Here is an 11,377-nt window from a genome sequence, read left to right as displayed (position 1 = left end):
AGATAGATAGATAGATAGATAGATAGATAGATAGATAGATAGATAGAGAAAATAGAGGGCACAGGGTGAGTTGAATATGAAGAGATATTATATAAAAACAAAATTAAGGGGTGAGACAGGAATATTTTGGGAGAAGGAGAAAGGGAGAGAAATTATCTCATATAAAAGAGGTAAGAAAAAGTTTTCACAATGGAGGGGAAGGGGGAAGAGGTGAGAAGGAATTATTGAACCTTAGTCTCATCAGATTTGGCTAAAAGAGGTAATAACATGCACACTCAATTAAGTATCTTACCCTATAGGAAAGTAAGTGGGAAGGAGATAAGGGGGGTGGAGTGTATGATAAAAGGGAGAGCACATTGGGGGAGAGGTAGTAAGGAGCAAATACTTTTTTTTTAAAGCTATCAGGGTTAAGTAACTTGCTCAAGGTTACATGGCCAGTTATTTCTGGGTGTGGTGCTGAGTATCTGAGCATGGATTTGATCCAGGTCATCCCGAAACTGGAGCCAGTGCTCTTATTCACTGAGCCACCTGGCCGCCCCTTGCAGCAAATACTTTTGAAAAGGGAGAGGATCAAAGGAGAAAATAGCTTAAGTGGGGGTAGGATAAGATGGAGGGAAATATATTCCTTCACAATATGACTATTATTATAGTGTTTTACATAACTATAGATGTATAACCTATATTGAGGTGCTTGCCTTCTCAATGATTGTGAGTGTGGAAAGAAGGGAGTGACTTTGAAACTCAAATTTTTAAAAGCAAATGTTAAAAATTGTTTTTACATGCAGCTGGGAAATAAAATATATAGGCAATGGATTGTAGAACTCTATCTTGTCCTACAAAAAAGTAAGACTGAATGAGATAATGGGGGAGGGTGTGATAAAAAGAAGGGCAGACTGGGGGAAGGAGTAATCAGAATTTATGCCATCATGGAGGGGAAGGGAGAGAGAAGGAGAAAATTTGGAAATCAAATTCTTGTGGACATGAACATTGAAAACTAAAAATAAATAAATTAATACATAAATAAATGAATACATGTATATATCGATTGATAACCCTAAACCTACCAAGGGAAAAAAAAAAGTTGATTTTCTTCAGTGACCTTTTGTGCCTCATTTTCCATTTAGACAATCCTATTTTTTTTTTAAGGGAATTGTTTTCTTCAGTGATTTTTTGTACATCTTTTCCCCTTTTATGTGCTTCCTTTAATAACTTGTTGACCATTTATTCACAATTTCATTGCATAACTCTCATATATTTTCCCAATTTTTCTTCTGTCTCTCATATTTTATTTTTAAAATCCTTTTTTGAGTTTGTCCATGAGGTCTTTTTGGGCTTGAGACCAATTCATATTTCACTTTGAGACTTCTCATGTAGGTTTTTTGACTTTTTGTCCACTTCTGACTTTCTCTTTTGAACTTCCCTGTCACATAATAGTTTTCTGTGGTCACAGCTTTTTTTTTCCTTTGTCATTTTCTATTTCATGAATTTTAAATTTGAGTTTCACTCCTGGCGTGTATAGAACATTATTTCAAACTTTTTGCAGCATTGGCCTGGCATACTACAATGCAGGGATACCAGCTTGCCTAGTGTGACTGATCCTCCAGTATTAGTGACTAGTCTGCTTTTCCAAAGTGGTAGGGCCTAGTTGCCCCTGATGCACTGAGGCTCCCAGGCTTGGCAGGCTTCACCCTAGCCTGCTGCCCTGGAACTAGAGGCTCATAGCTCATTTTATATGCTACTAGCCAGGTGAGCTGGGGCCACATGGCCTCTGTTTTCTGATCTGTTCTCTCCAGCTGACTTACTCAGACAATGCCTGTGTTGCATTGTGCTTCTTTTACCCAAATGAGACAGACATTTCTTAAAGTCCCTTTAAGTTTTATTTTGCTCGGAAATTATTTCATCTTGGACTTTTGTGGGTTCTGTTTCTCCAGAATTCTTTTTGAAACATGATTTAAATTTGATTCAAGAGGAATTGGGGAGAGTTCAGGCAAATGCCTGTTTTCTTTGTTATATTGGCTCCATCTTTTCGTGATTTTTCTGATGACCCCTATACTTTTGACCTGTATGGGTATAACATGTATTGTGGTAGATTCCACACCAAAAATTTTATGTGTTTAATAATTGTTAAATATAGTATTTATTTTCCTATTATTTCATCTTGATTATTGCTTTGTAGTAAAATTTGAGATTTTGTATTTCCTTTTTCATTATTTTTCATGATTACTTTTGAAATTCTTAACTTTTTCTTCCTACAGATAGATCTCATTATTATTTTTTCTAGGGCTATGCAATATTTCCTTGCTACATTGAATAGTAAAGCACTGAATAAGTAAGTCAGTTTAGGTAATGTTATTATTTTTATCATATTGGATTAATGTACACATGAGACATCAGTTTCTCTCATTATTTCAACCTTCTTTCTTTTACAAATTTAAGATACTTATACTATTTATTTGATACTACTTTGTTCTTCATGGAGTTAAGAATTAACTTTGAATGTTTTTTTTTTCTTAACTGTCTTTAAAATCCCCCCCCCTCCCCACACACACACATACTTTTTGGGGATAAATAGTGAGGAGATACTTTTTCCATGGCAGAAATTTTTCTGTGTCTAGTAGAGTGTTATCCAATTCTACTCCTAGCCCTTCCCATGATGATATCATTTTTCATTTGTGGGGGTATAATCTCCTCTCTAGTTCCATGCCCTTCACTCTTCTACACTTCAGCTTTTTACAGGATTCCTAAGGCAGGCCATTTTTCATGAAAGTAGAATACTTCCTTAAATATATATCAGATCTCTAAATATTGCACCCTTTGAAAAAGACCTGTCTCCCATTGCAGAATATGGAATGCCCTTAGGAGTTTTCTTCAAGATCTCCTCCCATTGAATCAAGAATCCCCTATTATTTTCCTTCTAATTCCCTTCCTCCTTGTAGTATGTCATCCATTTTTTCATACTCCCTCTTTTTCCTGAGAGACTACAGGTGCTAATTTTCCTTCATTTTTATTGTTGATTTGATTCAAGTACATCAAACCTTCTTCTTCCATCTTCTCTTTCTCTTTTTTGCTCAAAATTATATGTAGCTTAGTCCCCCCAAAACAACTGTGATTCTCATATACTGGGAAAAGGAGGTGGATTGTGAGACTGTGAATTTTAGTCATCTCTTCCAGATTTTCCTTCACTTTAATATATTTGTTTTCCAGTTAATTTAAACCCCTTTTGTTTTTTTAAAGAAGATCCTTCCTTATGGATTCATGCCTTTCTATTCTGTAACTTATTTCTGCTGTGCAAGTAAAAAAAAGTTGACATTTGTTCCCTTTTAACTTCTCTTTTCAAAATTCTTATTCCTCTCTTAAACAATTCAGGATAATTCTGCTGTGCTGACATGCTCTCTGGGGATCCACAGGGTCTTCCATTTCATTAAATATTAATTCACTTTTTTTTTTCATTCAGTATCTAGTAAATATATTTATGCTCTTTTAGATGTCTTGCTGGCCTTCTTCCATTGTGATTTAATATTTTTCCTGTTAATTTTTAAAATTATGTTCCTAGGTTCTAAGTAAATTCCACTCCTCATGAGATATTTGGTAAATTGTCCTTCCCCTTCTCCCTTATATTCCTCTAATGCACACTTTCTGACTTCATTTGCTTTTATAATGGGTCTCCCAAGGGGAGTGACTCAAAACTCCATCAACCTGTTTTTATGTTGACAAATTCACATTTCACCATTCTTAAACCCTTCAATAATCATTTGTCAAAGATGACATAAATGTTCCCATCTGGATTCCAATTTCTTTTATTTCAGGACTGGTGCAGTCCTACACACATTTTTGTTGACTTACCAGACTTATTCTTTAGTACTCTAGTTGAGCTTTACAATAGCATTGCAGCCTTAGGCAAAGTAGGTTTCCCAAAAATTTATTCCTTTTTTCTTTCTTCATGTACTCTCTTCTCCTTTGCATGCAGGTGTGCAAGGTGGGAGTTTTCTACTTATTCTCACCAGTGGTGGAGTGACGTCAGGTTCAAAAATCTTAGAACTGAATTCTCAATCATTTTAAAGACTGTAAAAGGGTACTATGACCAAAAAGTTTGAGAATCAGTGATATAAAATCAATAAACTAGTGAAAGTCCTTGAGAGGAAAATCTGGACTTTATGTACTGAAACTTCTTAAAGATAGAAATATCTAGTAGGAAGGGTGCCTTCAAACAAATGTACACAGCACCAGAGGTTTCAAGTGAAGTCTATTTAACCCTTTGTCAATGATATTGTGGGGATGTTTTTCTATTCTAGAAATTTAATTACAGCCATGTAATTTTTACTCTTGCATTTTTTCAACAGTTTCTTCCTTATATTTGCCCTTTTCCTTTCCTACTTGGAGAGATTTGGCTTTTTGCTCAAGGATCTTTTTGCGATCTTTGTCCAGCCTTAGCCTTGTGACAACCACCTTGCTGGGATGAATGCCCACATGGACAGTTGTACAATTAACCTTCTCCCATTGCACATGCTCAGTGTAGATCACATATTTCTTCCTGTAAACCTGGACTACCTTGCCAATCTGCTGACCTTTGTAGTGTCCTCGAAAAACATGGACTTCATCATCTTTTCGAATGGGCATTTTGCGGACATTGTACTTCTGTCTCAGCTCCTTAAAAAGAGGAGAAGACATAATTTTCCTCGGTATGTGGGAAGGGGCATTGGAATGCCTCTTGCAATTCCTGCTTCAGTCAGAGGTAACAAAGGGATTGAACTTCATTTTGACCTTGGAGCCACCGCGGAAGAGAAGAGGAGGGGATTTTTTTTTTATTTTACAGGTGAATATTGGATTGAATTTTTTTTGGCATCCTTCCAATTTTGAGATTTTGTGCTTACTTATATTTATACCTAGTATTTAGCAACTACTGAATATATAGCAGTGGCACTAAAGCCAGCTTAATTTATTAATAAAAATCTCTTTATTTGCCATATCATTAAGCTTATAAGAGGTGCATCTGTTTAAGTAGGAATGATATCAGTTCCTTCAAGTCCCCTACATAACAATTAACCGATTATATAACAATCAGGTAATTTCGAGGAACAGGGAAAAATGTCATATCTTGCCTTTGTGTTTCAACCTGGCTTTGAAGTCTCTGTAGCCTGGAGTGCAGTTAGAATGGCCTTGATAGATATAGATATAGACAAAGGTATACATATGTGTATATATAGAAATATGGGCATATATGTGGTATATTGATATCAGTATGGATGTTAATATATATAAAATTAAATGAGAGAGATATGCAGACACACACTATATTCTCACCTCTACACTATTGAATGAAGGCAGAAACCAGGATCCAGAAATCATCTAAGACAATCATTACATGTTTATTGTGCAATGATTATGTGCAGGTACTATACTAAACTCTAAAAGTACAAATAAAGTCAAAACAGTACTTGTCTTGAAATAGCTCACAATTTAATCAGGAAGAACACATGTGAATAATAAAGTGAAGACAAGTTATATAAAAGATAAAATGGAGATGATAAAAAGGGGAAAGAACTATAATTAAGAGTAATTGAGGGAGAGAAGGAAGACTCTTCCCAGTATATGTGCCTAGGCTCCGTCTCTCTCCTCTCTCCTTCCCTCTTCAGGTCAAAATGTCCAAGTAGGTTTAGGCTTGAAGGCTGAAAGGCATTGACAAAAACTCTTGGGTGGAGTTTGTGCAGTTGGCCAATGAGAATGAAGCTGTGAACTTGGGCCAGGGCTTCCCTTATTTTGCACTGCCAGGATTCTCCATGGAGGCATTCAAACAGGCTGTCAGCAGAGACATCATGCTCAATGAGCACACTTGAGGTTTTGGTTACCCTCCCTTGGTAAAGAAACTGGCTCAATTCTTTGGGAAACTGTTGGAGCAATACTTGGATCCCCTAAACAATGTGCTTGTGACAGGAGGTGACTATGGGTTCCTCTTTTATGCTTTTCAGGCCCTAGTGCATGAAGGAAATTAGGTCATTCTCATTGAACCATATTTTGACTGCTATGAGCCCATGACAAAGATGACTGGTGGCTGTCTCGTGTTTGTGCCACTATGACCACTATCAGCCCATGATGGCCAGTTGATGTCCAGTGCTGACTGCAATGCCATGCATGAGCAGCTTTCCAGAAGAATGCTATTTTTAAGTTTCTGATTATACAATATAGTGAACACTCCATTATTCCATAAAAAAATCAAAGCAAAACATTCACAGAAATTCAACAACAGCATTAACAATATTACAATTTATCACAGAAAATCACAATATAGTATTCACAACAGTTTATCATCAAAATGGCCACATAGGTTTCATCAAAGTGGTCACAATATTCAGAACAAAGAACAATCATATCAAAGTACAATAGTCAAAGTCTACCACTCATGGGGCACACTAAACTCAGTCACTTACTCAGCAATCAATTGAAATCATTAGAAATACTCAAACCCTCCACATCTAGTTCACTAGTAAACAACAATTTCATCATTACACAGTACCCACAGAGAGGTCTTTTCATCTTGAATTGGGGCCAGTTCTCAGATTCCATGGATCCCTTTCCATGGTCCCAGATCCTACCTGGATTCACCAGACTGTCACCTGGGTTCAATGGCAGACAGCTCCCAGTTCCTTGTCCAGCTCTCCATGTAAGACTTGCTTCACACTGAAGTTCACAGGGTCCAGTCCATCTCAAGTCGTTCACAATTTCTGCTCCTGGGAATTCAAGGCTCAACCAAGTCACAAACAAAGTCCCTCCATCACCATCATGCTTCCTCAGTCTTCTGCAGCTCATGCAAAACATCAGAATCACCTTATCCAGCCTGGGGGGAGGGGGCTTCTGGGCTCCTGGCTTCCTGGGCTCCTGTACAGAAGAACCTCCACCACCACAAGTTCTCAGGAAATTCTGGCTCAGTTCTCTATTCTCTCTTCTGTAGCAGCTCTGGCTCCACATTGTTGTCCCAAGAAATTCTGACTGTGTCTCTCTGGGGCGATTTCTTATACACAAACAACATTAGCTTCTTGTTTCAGCCAACCCCTTCTGTTACATCAGCAACAGGAAACAGTTGTTCATACCTTCTGGTTCCCCAACATAGTCTTGATCAATTATTAAGTGCTAAGTACCTGCTTATTTGCCAATACAAAGGGGTCAAATTACATTACTGTTACAGCTACTGGCAACTAGATCCAGCTGATCTGGCCAGCAACTTCACTCCTCAAACCAAAGCCATTGTCATCAATTCACCTAGTGACACTTTGGGCAAGGTATTCAGCAGAGCAGAAGTGGAATTAATAGCAGATTTGTGCAAAAAAACGACGATGTCCTGTTTTTTAGTGATGAGTTTTACCAGTGGTTGCTGTATGATGAAAAGAATCACATCAGCATAGCCAATCTTCCAGGAATGTAAGAATGCACCCTGACAATAGGCAGTAAAGGAAAAAAAAATGTGTCATTGATTGGAAGGTGGGTTGGTTCCTGGGCCCATATCATCTAATGAATTATCTTCAGACTAATCACAAGAATTGCCTGTATCACTGCCCCACACAGGTCCAGAAAGCTGTAACTTCCACTTTGGAGAAGAAGCTGTGGGTCTTTGGTCATCCTGAAAGCTACTTTGTCCAGCTGCATAAGGCTATTATGAAAAAAAGCAGGATCACATGATGAACAGCCTGTAGACCATTGACGTGAAGTCCATCGCCCTTAGGGCACCTGCTTCCTAATTGAGGACATCTCCACTTTCTAGAAATAGATGCCCCAACTTCCTGGCTCAGAGGGGGAGGACTATGAGTCACACTTTATCAAGTGGATGTTCAAGAAGGGCTTGGTAGCCATTCTGGTCTCAGTGTTCTACAGCTCAGAACAGAAGAAGCATTGTAACCACTACATTTGGTTCTGCTTTATGAAGATTACTCCACTTTTGAGGACATGGATGAGAATTTATAGCAGTGGAAAAAAGAAGTAGAGCCCTGATTTCTGTACCAGGCTCTCTCCCATTCCTCTAGTTAATTTTATTTGATTGGACCTTTCCCCCTCTCCCCGTCTATCTTGTGTGCTTCAGGCATTCCCAGGTTTGGGGAAATGAGGAAGGAAGCTCCTTTCATCCCTTTCTGGTTCCATGTTGCTATAATGTATCTTGGGTTTTTCTTCTCCTTTCACTTTCAAGAGGTTTGGTCAATGGTTAGGCTGCCTTTCATAGCCATCCAATAATTGGGAGCATCCAAAGAACATCGACCTAAAGCCAAGAGCCATATTTCTCCCTTAATAAAGTTTATTCCACCTTAAAAAAAGAGTAATTGAGGAAGTCTTCCTGTAAAAGGTTGAATTATGCCTGAGATTTAAAGAAATCCATGGAATGCAAAAAAATGGAGATGTGAGAAAACATTTCAAAATAACATTTTACAAATAAAATAGAATTATGTTACATCAAGAAACTTCTTTTTGCAAGATATTGTTGCTAATCATAGAATAAGATTTGGAATGTATTTCAGAACCCATAGACTCCCTTTTTGATGAATTAATACCCTTCACAATATCTGAATAACACTTTTTTCAGTCATCAGTTATTATTAGTCATGGAGATAAAATATTCCCACATTTAAACAAATTTGTCTAGCATATGGCCTGGCACGTAGTAGGTGTTTAAGAATGCATATTGATTATTAAAAGCAAACAATCTACTGTATCATTGTATATTTTGAATGTAAGGATAAAAGAAGCAAAAAGGATTTCACATTTCATCAAGTTCAAAAAATACACATTTACTTTCTCTTAAGGGTCAGTCTTTAAAATGATGGATAAGACCCCCAAAGATTCTTTTTTAAGCAGGATTATGATCAATATATCAATATTTATTAAATTTGAAATAAAATATCTTAGTATAATTTTGAAAATAATTTTGACCCCAAAAATCTCCTTAAGCTCTTGATTAGCTATATTGTTTTTTTCAATTTTCAAATGCTTTATTTACTTCTGATTTACATCATTAAATTCTGCCAGAATTTAAGTTACAAATTTTCTCCTCATTTTCTCCTACCCACCACCCCAAAATAGCAATCCCACAGGATATCCCCTCCTCCATTTTGCTCTCTCCAATATCTTCTCCCATACCCCCTTTGATTTTCCAGTAGGGTATGGTGGATCTCTATTCCCCAGTGCCTGTAAATTTTATTTCCCAATTACATGTAAAATGGCATTAATAATATATATATATATATATATATAATTTCAAATATTTGATTTTAAAACTCTGAATTCCAGATTAATAACCTTCCTCCCTTGTCATGCACCCTTAATGGGAAGATAAGACGTTCAGTATAGGTTGTACATGTGTAGCTAATGCAAAATATTAACATGGTACATATATTGTTAGAGACTGACTTCCTCCTATACCACCTCCCACTTGTTCTCTTCTCTACTTTGATCCTGCCCCTTTTCAAACGTGAGTGCTTCCAACTTCCCTACCCCCCAGCCTGCCCTCCCTTCCATCATCCTCCCTGTCATCCCCTTCCCCTCTAATTTTTTGTAGGGTGAGATACCCTATTCAGTGTGTATGCCGTTCCCTCCCCAAACCAAATTCAATGAGAATAAGTTTGACCCATTCCCTTTTGCCTTCCTATTCTTCCCCTCCATTGTAACCATTTTTCCTTGCCTCTTCTATATTAGTGTACTCCATTCTGTCTCTCTCCATCTCCTCTCATTATATGCCTCTCTCCCTTCTTAACTTGACCTTTTAAGTATCATCCCTTCCTATTATATTGGTCCTGTGCCCTCTATCTATGTCTACCTGTAAACATATATATATATATATATATACACACATTCAAATATGTATTCATATGCCCGTATAATCCTCCGATGCACACACACACAGATATATATATATATTCCCTTCAACTATTTTCACACCGAGGAAAGTTTGACCAGTTACAATTGTTGTTTTTCCATGTAGGAATGTTAATAGTTCAACTTTAGTAAGTGGCTTATGATTTCTTGTCCCTGTTTACCTTTTCAAGTTTCTCTTATTTCTTGTATCTGAACGTCAAATTTTCTATTCAATTCTGTTTTTGTTTTTTCACTAAGAATGCTTGAAAGTCCTGTATTCCACTGAATGACCATATTTTTCCCTGAAACATGATACTAAGTTTTGCTTGGTAGTTAATTCTTTGTTTTAATCCCAGCTCCTTTGACCTCCAGCATATCATAAACCATGCCCTTTGATTCCTCAGTGTAGAAGTTGCCAGATCTTGTGTTATCCTTATTGTGTTTCCACAATATTCAAATTATTTCTTCCTGGCTACTCATAATATTCTCTCCTTGATGTGGGAATTCCTGGGACCTGGGTATAATATTCCTAGGAGTTTTCTTTTTGGGATCTTTTTCAGGAGGTGTTTGGGGAATTCTTTTAACCTCTATTTTGGCTTCTGGTTCTAAAACCTCAGGGCAATTTCCCTTGCTAATTTCTTGGAGGATGACTTCTAGGTTCTTTCTTTTATCTTGGCTTTGAGGTAATCCAAAAATTTTAAAATTATCTCTCCTGGATCTATTTTCCAGGTCAGTGGTTTTTCCCATGAGATATTTCACATTGCCTTCTATTCTTTCATTTGTTTGGATATGTTTAACAGGATCTTGATTTCTCATAAAGTCACTAGCTTCCCTTTGCTCCATTCTAAATCTGAGGGAATGGTTCTCCTCATTGAGCTTTTGAGATTCTTTTTCCATCTGGCAAATTTGGCTTTTTAAGGCATTTTTCTCATTTACTTTTTGAGCCTCTTTTGCCAATTGAGTTAGTGTGTTTTTTATGGAGTAATTTTCCTCAGTCAGGTTGTTGACTCTCATTTTGTAATTTTCTTGCATAATTCTTCTTTCTCTTCCCAATTTTTCCTACACTTCTCTTTTCTTCTTAAGGTCCTCTATGGCCTGTATCCAGCTCATATTTTCCTTTGAAGCTTTTGGTACAGGACTTCTGACTTCACTGTCTTCCTCTTCTTCCATGCTTTGCTCTTGTTTTGTCCCCAAAATAGGAATCTAATGTTGTATTCTTTTTGCTTTGCTTCCTTTTTCTTGTCATGTCACCCCTCAGTCAATTCACCCCTGGGCTTTTTGCCATAGTAGGACTCTGCCACCACATACGGGAGCTTTTGTCCCAAAAGTTGGGGTGTTCTCAGCTACCAGAGGTATTAGTTGCGTACCCTCTCTGAAGTCTCCACCTGCTCTGGCAACCTGCTTCCACACCCCAGGACCTCCACTGTAGCTTGCAATCCATATCCAAGCAGGTTAAAGCAAGAGCGATTAACCCTCAGACTGGTTGCTTTTCCCCCCTAGAGTCTGAAGGCCAGGAGCTGAAGCTGCATCTTGGTGCCAGCCAAGC

At 37.5% G+C, this 11,377-nt stretch overlaps 2 pseudogenes; one reads left to right on the top strand and one right to left on the bottom strand.

The window, feature by feature from the left end:
* Window positions 1-4,291: 4,291 nt before the first annotated feature.
* Window positions 4,292-4,776, bottom strand: LOC138147738 (large ribosomal subunit protein uL24 pseudogene; annotated as a pseudogene).
* Window positions 4,777-5,654: 878 nt separating this feature from the next.
* On the top strand, window positions 5,655-7,980 carry LOC138147737 (kynurenine--oxoglutarate transaminase 1-like; annotated as a pseudogene).
* The last annotated feature ends 3,397 nt before the right edge of the window (window positions 7,981-11,377 follow it).

The sequence above is a fragment of the Petaurus breviceps genome, unplaced genomic scaffold, assembly GCF_028583685.1.
Source record: "Petaurus breviceps papuanus isolate PSGF00001 unplaced genomic scaffold, PetGlider_PUasm1.0 90804, whole genome shotgun sequence".
In the NCBI taxonomy this organism is placed as follows: Eukaryota; Metazoa; Chordata; class Mammalia; order Diprotodontia; family Petauridae; genus Petaurus; species Petaurus breviceps.
The sequence above is the reverse complement of the archived record's forward strand: the minus strand, read 5'-3'. Positions and strand labels throughout refer to the sequence as shown.